Consider the following 12,885-nt stretch of genomic DNA (forward strand, 5'->3'; position numbering starts at 1 on the left):
ATGTTCCATACTTCAGAAAGGATTTTTGTGCTCATCTCCTCGTGAGATTCCATAAGAAGATGGCAAGTAAGATCATGTTACAGATGAGGAAACCGAGACCCGTAAACCTTGGCATCTAAAACTGTGTATTAAATAAGGCTGCACAGAGAGCTTCCTATTTGCCTAACAAGGTTGTAACATAGATTATGAATGACCTTGGGTGGGCAAGTGGCTGGGCGTTCACCCCCATGTAGTGACAGCACAGGCCCGAGTGTCTCTGTGCCCTATTTCCACCTCGGCATAGAAGGAGCAAATGGCCATGCCAGGAGTGGACCCCCAAGGTTCTGAGAGCTGGCCCAGTGCCCTTGGCATGGCAGCCAGAGCAAAAGAGACCTCAGAAGTCTCTGCTTGGAGTCTGGGGGAATCCAGCAGAACCCCTACAACATACAAAACACCGGGATCCGATCTGAATAGATGCGGGGACATCCCATGCCAAGCCATCAGCACCACATGGACGGCTGGGAATCCAACCCCTGCCCTAACATCCTCTCCCTTTGCCCTCCCTGCCTCCCAAACCAGAGTCCTCTGGCATCCTGAGGAGGCTGGGGCTTCCTCACCAGCTTCTGGAAACTTGGCCTGTCCTGTTTGTAGACACCCTGTTCCCCCCATTGCACCAAGGGCAGGAGCCAGCGCTCTTGGGCATGCTGCTTAAGTAAGAAAATAAAAAATCCCACTCGAACAGCCGCGGCAAACACCCTTCTGTCCGAGGGCCTTTCTGCCCTTCTCCCAGTTCCTGGGTATCCTCTCTACTAGAAATGCTTTTCGGGACAAGGGGAAAGAGGTGGGGGAAGGGAGGGTGGAGATGGACATTATTCTTCAGAGGGTCTTTGTTGCTGTAATTTCCATCTTTCTCCTGGGGCTGAGAGCCCCCGCAGAGCTGGGAGGGCTGCTCAGTGCCATGGAGACAATTGTGATATCAAAGGGAGAGGATTATGGCTCCAGTGGGGAGGGAGGAGGAGGAGCACCAGTCCAGTCGGAGAGCTGGAGACAGCCAAGAGAAGATGACAAGTCACTTAGGCCCCGGGTTGAGAGCCTGGTGGCAGACTCTGAGATGCAGAGACAGGTCTTGTCAGTTCTGAAGGACCGTCAGTGTCATAGGAAATGACACTCTCTTTAACAAGGAGCTGTCCCCCTGAAGGGGGAGAGGCTGGAGAGCCGCAGCTGGTGGCAGTGGCCAGGCAAGGGGCAGGGGTGGGATCACACACATGGCAGAAGGCTGTCCTTCTCTGCTAAGGAAGAAAGAAGAGACCCACCATAAATGCCAGAATGAGGCCCACGGGACCGGAGTATTCTGGAGTCAGATGATTTGGACAGACAGGTAGGGGCTCAAGAAGCAATTGCTGGAGAGGACAGTCACTCCCAGGGCCACTCGTTGACCAGGATGCATCAGGCGCCCACCTTGGGCCCAGCACCATGCTAGGCAAAACTGCAGGGCGCAGCAAAATAGGGGCCATGGCCCTGCCTTCAGGATTGACCGCAAATACGGAGATAAATGGCCCGTCCGTGCCTGACTTCTCTGTGCTCACAAGGAAGGGGTGGGCAGGACGTGGCTATGCTGGAAGGCACTCCACAGGGGACGTGACAGCAGGGAAGAAGACCAGGGGGCCAGGTGATTCCATGGAAACCATCTGTTTAAATTTTCTGGGTCTCAGTGTCCTCATCTGTACAATGGAGCACCTTGCACTCCGGGCCCTCTGGGGTGCCGCACCAAGGGCACTCTCCCCAGGTTGGAACCAGGGTCTATCTAGCTTCTCATTGTCTTGCAGGGAACAGTCACTGGTATTCCTATCTCTCAGAATACAACTAACGTGGGCCATGATTTATTACCAAGCGAAAGGAAAAAGCAAGCCATGTCGGTATCTTTGAGGCAGCTGGTGACATCTTCCCAGAGGCCCCCTACCGCTATCCCACCCCACCACACCCAAAATAAATCGGGGAGACACATTTTCCAGGCTCTCCCCTGACATGTTAATGGATATCAGATGGGAGCATCCGCATAGCAAATAGGAATCTAATCTATCCCCTCGTTCAGCCAAATGGAAACAGCAGGATATCCATGGCTGAGCCTCTAGCTTCTGGCGGGGGACTCGTAAGAGGAAAATGGAAACAGATTACAGTCAGTCTGATATCCAAATAACAAATAGGTATCCCGGAGAGAAATTTGTTTTATTGATGTTTGGGAAGAGATCCACTGATTTCCTTGTCTGTTCTGCCTTGCCACTTTAATTGAGGAAGGTGCTAGTTAAAAGCCAAAGGAAAAAGAAAATGAAAGAAGGTACTTAATGTCTGGCAGGCATCTGTTCCCCTGTACCCAGAGGCACGTGCGCGCTCACACCCGCACGGCTCTCTGGAATAAATGCTCCCAACCACCCAAAGTGTCAGTTGGAACCGGCCACTGATTGGGCACAGTTCACTCTCCCAGGGGCTGGCAGGTGTTCTGGGCTTGAAGGCAGATGGATTTCGAGGGAAGGATCAGGCCCTGGGCCTGGGGCCAGGGGGCGGGGCCTGGGGATGTGGATTCCCCCCGGGAGTTGCTGAGGCTGGCCTGGGATTCAGGCAGAGAACGGGGTGGCCTCCTGGAGGCCAGGGAGGACTGGTGGGATCTGAACGACCCTCCCAGAATCTCAGCTCTGGACCTCCGAAAACGGGAAGGGAAAGTGAAGCCAAATAGCACGAGAGGAAGGCAATTGGCTCAAAGGAAAGAAGCAACGGTGTAAGAAAGACCAAGAGCAGGTAAAGCCTTAGCCCCACGCCAGGCCCCGATGTCTCATTAGCATCCGGGCCACAGTCTGCCTCTGAAGATGCCAGGGAGGAGGGGAGATATTTGTAATACTATAACTATAGTTTATAGGCTTTGGTTTATCTTTATGACAGACCCAGTAAATAATTTACTGGTCAGTAAAAGATCAAAGACATTGCAAGAGCTTCAGCCTGGAACATCGTAACGTCTACTGTTTCTACGGACGCTCTACCAGCCATGCAAATTTATTACTTGATGGGCTAAGTTTATGGCCCTGTGCCCTGGTCCCCAAAAGGTAAAATTTTCAAGAAAACAATAAACAAACACCGGGACCGACAGACATAGGAATGGACGTAATTTACAACAGAGCTGGGGTAGCAATGCGGCTGACCCCACGGGGTTAGTCCTTGTAATTTGTGGGAAGATGCCCCGACACAGTCCCACTCGGACCCCTTCCCTACCCCCAAAGAATCTCGGAGGGGATGTGCATACTTCTAAAAGCCAACAAAAGCATGTGATTGACCTTCTGAGAAATCATTGCAGAGAAACTGAAGATCTGAGTGAACGGCCCTAAATTCAGTTAAGGTGACACAGGTATTTTACCAGGAGGACTGTCTGTGCTGTCCTTAAGGTCTGGGAATCCCTGTCAGCGGGGAAGGCTGTAATAATAGGAGAAGGTAGCTAGGCTTGGGTCCTAGAAAAGGAAGCCCAAAGAAGGCCCTGCCCGTTCTCTTCCTGCCCAGCTCCATCCTTGTGTTCAGGCTGTGAGTTCCAGGTCTGTATCCTCCCACTACCCCCCAACCCTGCTAAATACAAAACAGCTCCTGTTTGGCTATCACGGGCCTCAGGATGTGCGCACTGGGGTAGAGGCCCTGGGAGCCAGCCTCGAATTGTTTGGACAGGGAATCGCCAGGTCCCGGGTGAGGGGAGGGCCCGAGCACAGCCCTCTGAAGCACAAGCTCAGGGCAAGGGCTTTATTCCCTAGGTCTGCAATGGTAGTAACCTGAGGAACAAGTGCTGTTAGGGTCCTTCCTGCTCTGGCTAAAAGGGAGAGACACAGACCCACCCGGATGTTTCAGGTTCTAAAGAACAGGTTGCAGAAATGATGAGGAGTCGTTGGTTCATTGGGCCTCACTCTTCACGGGCTTCCACGAGACCCCCAATCCACATTTCTTTGGGCTGTTGGGTCATTTCTGTATTTTCTGGAACAAGGAGAAGCTCCAAAGAGCGGAAGAGAAATCTCTGTCCACTGCCAGGAACAGCCCCTTTTAAATGACTGCCCTGCAATTCTGCTTTCTCGGTCTCCTAATGACTTGGTGTGCATCAGCTCCCCTTGAGCCCAGTGGCCTCAGAGTACCCTGTCGCCCTACCCTTTTGTGTCCCTGTTGCCCTACCCATTTCACAGGGCCACCACTGGCCTTTGGGGCAGGAAGAGTCTTTGTTGTAGGGGACCGTCCTGCTCGTTGCAGAGTAGTTAGGATCCACGGTGCTGACACCCTGAGGGAGACCCAGAAACTGTCCTTGTCATGGACATAACCAACGATCCCACAGTTCCGAGCCCTGCCTTTCCAATGTGCAGCACATCCTTCCCCATTGGAACCACTGCTCCAACTGCTACGCGGGAAGGAAAACATGGAGCCAGACACAAAGGATCGGCCAACTGGGAGACCAGGACTTGGGGATGGACTGATACCACAGATCAGCAGAAATGGGGACAGATAAATGCTCAGGGAGGGGGCAGCCCAGACAATTTGCGACCAACCTCACATACGCTTGCAGATTGATACAATCGGCAAATTGCCATTTTATTTTCTTTGATGGAAGAGAGAGGCGAAGACTCGCTTGAACCCGGCTGCCACCTTGAAAGAGACGATCAGCCATTGCCCTGTCTCCCAAGGCTCCCCCTAGAATCCCTTTGGGATGTGGAAGCCTGATGAGATTAAACAAACAGAGCTGTCTTTGTCCTTCTACTCAATCCCAGCCCGCCCTTCTCCCACCTCATAGGCTGTCCTATCCCTAATGGAAGCCAACTGCTGATGAATTGGTGGCAGGTTGCTTTGCTGTCTTCCTAAGTGGCTCACCCCACCCCCGCCTTAGGGTAGGAGGCAGCTGCTGGCAGGGTCAGCAAGAATGTCAGACTGTCAATGAGCAGGCCAGCCGCTCTGTTCATTAGATCAACTCAATGCAGTACCTCGGGCCCGGACAGCAGCTGGGGCTGGGATGAGTCAGAATGGAGGGTCTCCAGGCCTACACTCCCCCCCACCCCTGCCTGGCAGCTCTCTGCCCATTTCCCCTGACTTCTCAGTACCCAGCTTCAGGAGAGTCCTGTTCAAGGGGAGGGCTGAGGCGGGAGCACCTCAGGGTCCCAGACAGGAGTCCTCTTTCCTTCCACCATAGGGAGGGGACAGAGGACTGCAGAAGAAGGTCCAACTCTGGGGCGCCTGGGTGGCTCAGTGGGTTAAGCCTCAGCCTTCAGCTCAGGTCATGATCTCGGGGTCCTGGGATCGAGCCCCATATCGGGCTCTCTGCTCAGCAGGGAGCCTGCTTCCCCCCCCTCTCTCTCTCCGCCTGCCTCTCTGTCTGACTGTAATCTCTGTCTGTCAAATAAATCTTTAAAAAAAAAAAAAAAAGAAGGTCCAACTCTACCTGGCTTTGCCAGCTTTGTCTTCCTACAGCATGAACCCAGCACGGTCCTCGTACTACAGGCCCTATCCCTGCATCCCTGCACACATCCGAGCCACGCACTTGGCCGAGTGGCCCACGGGCCCAGAATTCCCAAAAGGATCCTGAGGGGACAACCCATGGGGCATGTGGCATGTGACCAACACCCTTGCTATTTGGGTCCTTTCCCTCATTGTCATCTAAAATAAAGGAAGAAGGCCCTTGCTTCTGTGGGGACCATGGGAGACCAGATCTGCTTCCATAGCTTGTCTCTGTTCTCCTCTGCTCTGCAACAAACCACTTGTGACATTGGGCACCTGCTCCTGAGACTGAAGCCAAGTACATCACAGACCTTCTGGAACCGTCAGGTGTGGACCAATACCAGTATACGGCACGGACACTGATAATCACTCTCCTTGCCATGGACTGAGCACCCACCAGCAGGCCTTAGTCTCTGCACCAAGCTCTTCCTCTATTATCTCACTTGATCCTAACAGCAATCCTGCCAGTTAGGTGTTACGATTATCCCACATTTTTAAAAAACAAGGTAACTGAGGCTCAGAGAGGCTAAGTAACTTGCCAAGGGTCTCCTCTGTGTGATGCTCTAGCCCCTGGCACATGGTACCTAGAACAGAGACTTCATAAAAAAAAAACTTGCCAAGTGAAAGAAAACTTGCCAAGTGAAAACTTGCTCAACTTTGTCTTCAGTGATGGAACTTTCTAACCCCACCCTGCAGCCAAACCCAGTCAGCCAACCTATTTTGTTTATCCAGTAAATACTTATTGAGCACTAACTCAATTTTGTTCACTGCTGTGAGGGGGTACAAAGAAGCAGCCACTGGAAAAGTTAATGGAAACATTCAACTAATAAAAAGTTAGCAACATTTAGTGTTAACTTGAATTAATTTCAAGGTTATCTGTTTCCCCTTTTAGCTAATTAAACGCTAGTGAAATGGTGCATAACTAGTTGACTACAGAGTAATGTAGCAAAAAGAACACGGGATTCGTTCGAAGTCAGGGGTCCTGGGTTCCAAAACCTCACCAGTTCCTCAGCACAGGAAAATGGGCAAGACACTTGACCTCTCTGAGCCTCTGCCTTTGTTGCCAATGTGAGTCTGAGTGTCGCTCAGCACCATCAAGGGTGGTCACAGCCATTTGGAGAGAAAACGCACAGCAGCAAGATTTATAAATCTTAAAGCTCCAGAAACACGGGAGGGAGATGGTATTCTCTCTCTCTCTCTTTTTAAGATTGAAAATTAGTCCGTTGACAGTGTTTAAATTTTTTTGAAAGCAATAATGGGCAATTTGTCCATAAGCTCATAAATTTGCTTGAAACTTTCCCTGAAAACAATTTGTTCTTTCCATATAATGTGCAGAGTGACAATATAACAATGTTGCTAGACTACCATGTCAAGGATTTTTTAATTTGGTGATAGCAGAGAAGGGAAACCATAATTAAATAAGGCAGGGCACTGACATGGCTTAGTGCCAGTTACCTGGTCATTGGGTTTACCTCTCCTTTTCCACAGCATTCGCACAGGGGGTGCTGTATAGAACTGGGGCGCCTTTCTTTCAGTCCAGCAGGATTACAGTTTTCCCCAAAGGCAAGGGTGGTGTCTCTGTGACCTTTTCACCGTGGTTCAGCACCCCACCGGAAGGAAAAGTTGTGTTTATTGCCTAGACCTCAATTATAAAGGAAGCTTGAATGAGGGTCAATGTTCAACAGGAAATGCTAAAAATTTCACGTTTAGATTTTTTTTTTAAGATTTTATTTATTTATTTGACAGAGAGAGATCCCAGGTAGGCTGAGAGAGAGAGGAGGAAGCAGGCTCCCCGCGGAGCAGAGAGCCCGATGCGGGGCTCCATCCCAGGACCCTGGGATCATGACCTTAGCCGAAGGCAGAGGCTTTAACCCATTGGGCCACCCAGGCGCCCCTCACGTTTAGATTTGAGTTCAGGTTGAGTGATCCTTTGGGAGAAAGAAGCAAAGAAAGAAGGCTGATGTCTTTGGGGTGAGGTGGTTTTGGCAGGTGAGCTGAGCCATCATCATTGGCCATTGTGATGCCAACAGATGATACTCAACGAGTGTACTTCCTTTGTCCAATGCTATGCTCAGCTCGTCTAAATCTCTCCACAAGAAGAAGCACAATGAGGAGTCCTGCTTTACAGATGAGGAAGCAAAGGCCCAACAAGGTCATGAAACTTGACCCCAGCCTCCACCACCCTGTCTTCACAAAACAAAACCCACAGCTGAGCTCTGCACGGACTCTTAAGCCCCAGGTTCCTGACTACTGTGTCACCTGCCTCGGGACACAGCAAGCAGAGGGAAAGTCATCTTACTCTCTGTTCAAAATGAGATCATTCTCCAACTTTCCACACAGGAGAGAGCCAGAAAGAACAATGATTTTTTTTTTTTTTCATTCATGTAAGTCCACATTTGTGCCGAGAATGACGGAGCTGGGCAGCACTTGGCCTCTGGCCAGTGTGGCTGTCTTTCCAGTGACAGGGACTGATCCAAGTTGGAACATTGCTGACTTAATTTAGCAAACCTACAAGGGTACTAGAGACAAGGTGGGAGCCACCGCTGATGTGCAGTCGAGTGAGAGGCGTTTCTTGGTTGGGAATGTCTACCCCTCCCAGTCATGAACAGAGTGCAACATGGGATTGAATGCAGGAGAAATTACTTGGCCTGTTACCAAGTATTTTTAATAGCAAAATCCTTCAATTTCTCTCCCTTGGCTTGACCTAACCACAGGAGGAGATGGACGCCTGGCAAGCCATGAATCTTGCTCAGAAAGCTACTCTCTCCAGCTGTGAATGGAGCCGCGTGAATCAGGAGCCTGGTCCGGTGACTGGCAGTCATGGGCATGTGTGTACATGTGCGGACACACACACCCCCCCACAGTCCTATCAGCACTAGGGCCCCGTGGCATTCATGGTTCCTCACTGACCCAGTCTCTGGGGGACTTATAGCCTTAAATTCTCAAACAAGGTTTTCAGAAGGAGAAAAAAAAAAAAAAAAAACTATTCCTCCTGGAGGATGTTGAATGAATGAATGAATATTTATCATTTGTAAACTCCAAAAAAAATCTAGTTCTCAAAACATTTCAAGTCTCTAGCACACTTTTAAGCAACTTCAGGTTAAGTCATTTTAAATTGTTACACTTAAATGCGGACCCTTATTTAACTACAATGATGTCATAGACAAGACATGAACCATTTAGCCTGATAGTAACTGGTTTATTCATACCCTCCCACTTGTGAAATATTCCCTCTGCCCACAAGGAGGTTGGGCCTAGTAGGAACGATTAGACATGTACATAAATAATCTGAGTTCAAGGTACCAGGCAATCAGAGCCATGTGTATAGTGTTAAAAAGGAAAGGGAGCATTTGTTTCTTGGTTGGCAATCAGAGGAGACTTCCTGGAGGAGTCTCCTGTAGAGGAAGTTGAAGAACAAGCAGGACTTTACTAGGTAGATTTGGAGGGAACAGCGGGAAAAGGAGAAAGACTCAGAATTGGGTTAATGGGATGAAAAGTGGGCCAGTTTAACTTAAGCATGAAGTTTATGTAGGGTGATGAGTGGGAGCTAGAATTGGGAATGTAAATTGGGACCAGATTATGCTGAGTTTTGAATGCCAAGGTAAGGCTTCTGGGGTTTATTTGGGACACAATGGGGAGCCGTTGAAGGTTATTGAGCAGGGAAGACAAATGATCAAATTAGTTTGTTCCCAGTCCCTGTTTTCTGAGATCATATGAACCTTTCTGGCAGATACTACGTACAGCCCTAGACGGAAGCCAAACTCCTCTCTGAGGCAGCGGCTAACCTGGCGTTGCTTCCTGGCTGCTCTCCATGCCCAGAAAGCTCTTGAACAAGTCCCCTTTCTGGGCATGCAGCCTGGGTCAGCTTCCCTGATCTCCTCTCTCTACCTCCTGCTTTATGGAACGCACTCCATTTCTTAAATGAGGCTCCAGATTCTTCCGTAGCCATGATTCAATAATGGCAATCCTTTCTCTATTCCCAGAAAAATAAGTTAATTGATGATTGCCTTAATTATAAATTTTTCAACTACAAATTTATTTTTAAATGTTGGCCCCTGCTACAGCTTGCCTTTAATAGAATCTTGTATGCAATGCTCCTGGATTTCGTACAAAATTATACTTTTAATTAGCCTGGGCTTTGAAGTTGGACCCGTCGGGATTAGAATACTTGGTCTACCACATACTAACTCTGTGACCTTCAACAAATCAACTGCCATTTCTGGGCCTCAATACACTCATCTGCAAAATGTGGGCAATTATGTCTTCCCCACCTGGGTGTTGGAAGAACTAAATGAAATTAAACACATGTGGAGTGCCTAGCCAAGTGGCAGCACTTTGAAGGACTCAACAAGTACCCTATCTTCCATTCCCTCTCTCACCTCTTCCCTTTCCCCTGCCCTTGGGGGTGAGAAGTGTGCTTTATACCAAGGCTGGACGTATGAGCCTTTTGCGATGTTCTATGGAGAGGGAGGCAGTGCTGGAGCGTGAACTGGAGGTGCAGGACAGAACCGGATTCAAAGTCTGGCAGTTCTCCCCAGCACTGTGACTTGGGTGAAGACCTGATTCCCTCCAGGCTTCAGCCTCCTCGATGAACAATACCACCTGCCACACGCAATCACTGTGACGATCCCCTGAACGGACCCGGGCAGTACTCCTTGGCACCAGGTCTCTTGCTTAGCAGGGCGCAACACATGCTAGCTTCGGAAGCTTCCAGCAGTCAACCTCCACAAGTTTGAGGACCACTGGGCTCAGACCTGTCTCCTCTCCAACCCACCTTCTTCATTCCCCTTTCTTGTCTTTTTGTTAAGATTTTCCATCCTCTGGCATGCACCTGTGTTCCTATGATAGGTGAGCAGATTCAATGAGCACATGCAGGGAGGGCACTCACCGCTCCAGGCTGAGTTACCCCCGCTGCCTGAGGTGCACCAAGCATCTTTGTCCTGACCACAGCCAATTTCATCGGCTCTGCCATCACAGCCTCTTCCGGGGCATCTTGGGGCTCTCTCCAAATTCACACTCAAAAGCCCACAGCAGGACTGGTCCTCTTCTCTGCAACAACAAAACCCAGGGACCTTGTAAAGCACAACCAGGGAGAGGGGCTCATTGCCTAGAGGAAACCAGAGGGGTCAGCAGCCAGGACAGAGGAAAGCCAGGCCCATGGACCCAGCAAAGGGAGCTGAGTGGATGATTTCCTTCCCACTCTTTGTCCATTTTGCTTAAATCAAAGCTCATAGCCATCCCTCTCCCTTAATCAAAGAAATTGTGATTTCTGCTAACTTGCCCTATAGACATTAACTCTCTACCAAGCATGGCCAGATCCCGCAGAAGTCAGTGCCCCGTGAGACAGAGGGGTTCCAAGTAGCACCCCTCCATGCATCCGGGAGAAGTAGCTATTTGTCCTCTGTCCCCTGCCAGCCCAGGAGAGCTCGGGACTTTGGCCTCAGAAACTCAGCCTCCAAGAAGGGAATTATCTTGTCTTCCTAAAAACCAGAGAAATGCCCTTGCTGAGGGAAGGATCAAAATATGAAAATAATCCACATTCATAGCCATGCTGTCTAAGGGTCCTCTGTTGTCCGGGCCGGTCTTTGGATGCAAGAAGACCACTACAGCCTCAGGAAGGTGAATGGGCGGCCCCTGAAGATGACCGAGCTGTGCTCCAGCAACAGAAGCAGCCCAGATTTATGCAGGCCACCAGTACATCTCTGAAGTCCTGGTGATCTGTTATCAGAAGTACATGGATGAGGCTTCTAAGAAGGAGACCAAAGACATCCTCATCCAGTACAAGCAGCCCTGCTGTAGCTGATCCCCTACCCTGAAATCCAAAAAACTTGCTGGTCTAGGTGCCAAGGCTCACTACCAGAAATCCTACCAATAAGCCCATCAGGGGGATCAGAGTTCATCTTTATAATAAACATTTTGGGGGGCACCTGGGTGGCTCAGTTGGTGAAGCACCTGTCTTTGGCTCAGCTCATGACCCCAGGATCCTGGGATCGAGTCCTGTGTCAGCCTCTCTGCTCAGCAGAGAGCCTATTTCTCCTTTTCCTCCCAGCTCGTGCTCTCTGTCACTATCTCTGTCTGTCTGTCTGTCTCTCTCGCTCACTCAAATAAATAAATAAATCTTTAAAAAACATAAAAAGTGTATATATAATAAACAATTGTCACAGGACTAATAAAGGTTGAAAATAATCACTTCCTGTTTTTTTTTTATATTTTTATTTTCCAACTTTTTTTATTTTTATTTTATTTTTTTTGAAAAGGCTACATACTATATGATTCTTTTTTTATTTTTTTTTAAGATTTTATTTATTTATTTGACAGACAGAGATCACAAGTCGGCAGAGAGGCAGGCAGAGAGAGAGAGGAAGGGAAGCAGGCTCCCTGCTGAGCAGAGAGCCAGATGCGGGGCTCAATCCCAGAACCCTGGGATCATGACCTGAGCCGAAGGCAGAGGCTTTAACCCACTGAGCCACCCAGGCGCCCCTGATTCTTTTTTTTAATTAATTAATTTATTTTCAGCATAACAGTATTCATTATTTTTTCACCACACCCAGTGCTCCATGTCATCCATGCCCTCTATAATACCCACCACCTGGTACCCCAACCTCCCACCCCCCCGCCACTTCAAACCCTTCAGATTGTTTTTCAGAGTCCATAGTCTCTCATGATTCACCTCCCCTTCCAATTTCCCCCAACTCCCTTCTCTTCTCTAACTCCCCATGTCCTCCATGCTTTTTGTTATGCTCCAGAAATAAGTGAAACCATATGATAATTGACTCTTTCTGCTTGACTTATTTCACTCAGCATAATCTCTTCGAGTCCCGTCCATGTTGCTACAAAAGTTGGGTATTCATCCTTTCTGATGGAGGCATCATACTCCATAGTGTATATGCAGTAACCTCTTCGATATCAGCCACCGCAACTTCTTTCAAGATATGTCTCCAAAGGCAAAGGAAACAAAAGCGAAAATAAACTTTTGGGACTTCATCAAAATCAAAAGCTTCTGCACAGCAAAGGAAACAGACAAAAAAACAAAGAGGCAACCCACAGAATGGGAGAAGATATTTGCAAATGACAGTACAGACAAAAGGTTGATATCCAGGATCTATAATGAACTCCTCAAACTCAACACACACACAAAAGAGGCAATCATATAAAAAAATGGGCAGAAGATATAAACAGACACTTCTCCAATGAAGACATACAAATGGCTATCAGACATATGAAAAAAATGTTCATCATCACTAGCCCTCAGGGAGATTCAAATTAAAACCACGCTGAGATATCACCTTACACCAGTTAGAATGGCCAAAACTAACAAGACAGGAAACAACATGTGTTGGAGAGAATGTGGAGAAAGGGAAACCCTCTTACACTCTTGGTGGGAATTCAAGTTGGTGCAGCCTC

General features: G+C 48.8%; 1 long non-coding RNA gene across 1 annotated transcript in view; it reads right to left on the reverse strand.

Annotated features, from left to right (window-relative positions):
- Nucleotides 1-10,390: 10,390 nt before the first annotated feature.
- The window catches only part of LOC131820338 (uncharacterized), a 121,167-nt gene continuing 118,672 nt past the window's right edge, over nt 10,391-12,885 (reverse strand). The window contains exon 3 of the long non-coding RNA XR_009349592.1: nt 10,391-10,530. This is a non-coding gene — a long non-coding RNA (uncharacterized LOC131820338). The remainder of the gene's footprint in view (nt 10,531-12,885) is intronic.

Source organism: Mustela lutreola, chromosome 1 (genome assembly GCF_030435805.1).
Source record: "Mustela lutreola isolate mMusLut2 chromosome 1, mMusLut2.pri, whole genome shotgun sequence".
Taxonomy (NCBI): Eukaryota; Metazoa; Chordata; class Mammalia; order Carnivora; family Mustelidae; genus Mustela; species Mustela lutreola.